This window comes from Trichechus manatus, unplaced genomic scaffold (genome assembly GCF_000243295.1).
Source record: "Trichechus manatus latirostris isolate Lorelei unplaced genomic scaffold, TriManLat1.0 scaffold00288, whole genome shotgun sequence".
In the NCBI taxonomy this organism is placed as follows: Eukaryota; Metazoa; Chordata; class Mammalia; order Sirenia; family Trichechidae; genus Trichechus; species Trichechus manatus.
In genome coordinates, this window is record NW_004444224.1 from 631152 (window position 1) to 633634 (window position 2483).

At 43.3% G+C, this 2483-nt stretch overlaps 1 protein-coding gene across 5 annotated transcripts in view; it reads right to left on the reverse strand.

Moving 5' to 3' along the window:
- Positions 1 to 2483, reverse strand: part of SLAMF7 (SLAM family member 7) — a 52206-nt gene that overhangs the window by 37468 nt on the left and 12255 nt on the right. The window lies entirely within an intron of this gene.

Below are 2483 nucleotides of genomic sequence, written 5' to 3' on the forward strand. Positions count from 1 at the left end.
CAGGTCATTTGTCCTCTCTTTCCTCAAGGTTTCATCTGTAAAAAGCATGTAGTAATCCCTAGAGTATGTAGCACAGTACCAAATACTATAGGGTCGTTATGAGTCGGATGGCAGTGGGTAAATACATAATACTCAAAACAAAAAAAAACAAACCCTTTGCCACTGAATTGATTCCAACTCATAGCAACCCTATACGACAGAGTAGAACTGTCCCATAAGATTTCCAAGAAGTGTCTGGTGGATTTGAACTGCCAACCTTTTGGTTAGCAGCTGTAGCTCTTACCCACTGTGTCACCAGAGCTCCAAATACACAGTAGGCCCTCATAAATTATAGTTGTTGTTATTATTATTACCAGTACTAGTTGCTGTCTAGTAGAGCCTGACTCATGGCGACACTGTGTGTATCAGAGTAGAACTATGGGTTTTCAATGGCTAATTTTTCTGAAGTACATCACCAGGCCTTTCTTCCAAGGAGATTCTGAGTGAACTCAAACCTCCAATCTTTTGGTTAGTAGTTGAGTGCATTAACCATTTGCACCACCCAGGGACTACTATTATTTTAATTAACACTTGCCTATTTTGTATGATGAAAAGTCGTTTGTTTGCAAAATTTGATCGCAAAATGAGCACTATTAGCAAGCGTGCAAGATGTGGTAACACTGGTACCACCTCCACAGCTTAATGATGAACCAGTAATAACGAAAGCTAACGGGAGCACTAATTCTTGGCAAAGAACTTGAAGAGCCTGCAGAACTGCGAATTATGGTTTTGAGGATTAAATAAGTAAAACACCACAGGTTCAGGCACATCTAAAAGCTATTATAGTGCCGTCATCACTGATAACCTAACACTTCAACCTCAGATTTCCTTTCTCTTTCCTGGCTTTCATCTAGCCTGCACTTGAGCTATCCACTCCCACTAGCAGAGGCCATACGGACCAGCTCCAGGAGGCAGCATGCACACTGTTCTTTAAGTATGTATCACAGAATACAATGAGAATGAAGGCGCTTGGAACTGGGCAATGGGGATGTCCTGCCCAATGGCACGTCCAGGGACCTGGTTATCATCTGGAACCCTCAGCATTTGAAAAATTAAAGTCCAGGATCCTACTTTCAGATCCCAACTCCCTGTCCTTGCAGCTCTTTGATTCCTTTCCTCCCACTGTACTCCAAATTCATCATGATCTCAGTCCTTTGACTGCCTGGTTTCTCTAAAGCTACCAGACCCCTAATTTCAATTCCTTTGATCTCCAGCCTAATCCCACAGTGCAGCATCTTCAGCTACTCTGCCCTGCTATTTTCCCACTACATCCAATTTACTCAGCAGCCTAGATCCTAGTGTTAGAAAAGGGAAGAGATGGAGAGATATCACATGATCTGAATGTTGTTCTCAAACAGCCACTGATCATCTTAGATTCTCAATACAAATACATGCATGGATAGCAAGGTCAGGCAAGTATATTTTGTTATTACTGCGAAGCTTTTACCACTAATGCCAGTGCAGCACCCTGGTGAGTGATGCTGGACCACATGGAGGCCTTATTTCAACTAGGTTAGAAACAAGACTAGGCTGTGGTCTTGGCCTTCTACACTTTGCTGCTTTGATGCAAGGAGAGGACAGTACAGGAAGGACATGCCAGCCAGAGAGAAGATGCAAGAACAAGAACAAGTGAGTGTTTGCTTCCAATGTAGGTTTTCTTCTTAAGCCCCTACACACAAATCCAAGGTCCCATTCCCAAGGGATTCCTTAGCGAGCTATAAACAGAAAAATATGAGACAAAGTAAAGGACCGTGTTTGCTTCCAATGTAGGTTTTCTTCTTAAGCCCCTACACACAAATCCAAGGTCCCATTCCCAAGGGATTCCTTAGCGAGCTATAAGCAGAAAAATATGAGACAAAGTAAAGGACCAATTTATAACCAGAGGGGACATTGGCCTCAAGTCTGAAACAGAAAACTTCATTCTAAGTAAGCTAGACTAGAGCATGTGGAGTTGGGAGGACATCTTTTGCCTTGACCCCACAGGCCTAGTGGCCTCTTACTGAGTTTTGCTTGACCCTCTTCAGGGCAATGGGTTTCCTGTATATATGGTCTTTCTGGCCTTGGGTTTATAATCCTGCCAAAAACAATTGCTTGGGCCACAGCCTGCCCAGTGATTGGTCTATTTTAAATAACTTGCAGGGATCTGACATTTTACTTTGTAATTAAGGTGCATAAAACCCTTGCAGGGATTGGTTGATTATTATGCAAACTAGGTTACTGCAGCCTACCAAGGGGATTGGTCAGTTTGTGGTCTTGGTGGGAGGAGTACACTCATAAAAGGGCCAATCCCACAGAGGTTAGGGGGGCCTCACTACCATCAAGAAGAAGAGCCTGGGTGGAGGCAACATGGCACCCTAGACAGACACATCATGCCATTCCTCTGCAGCAAAGACCTGAAAAATTAAGTAAAACAGATACAAATATCAATCCTGGAACCCTAAGCA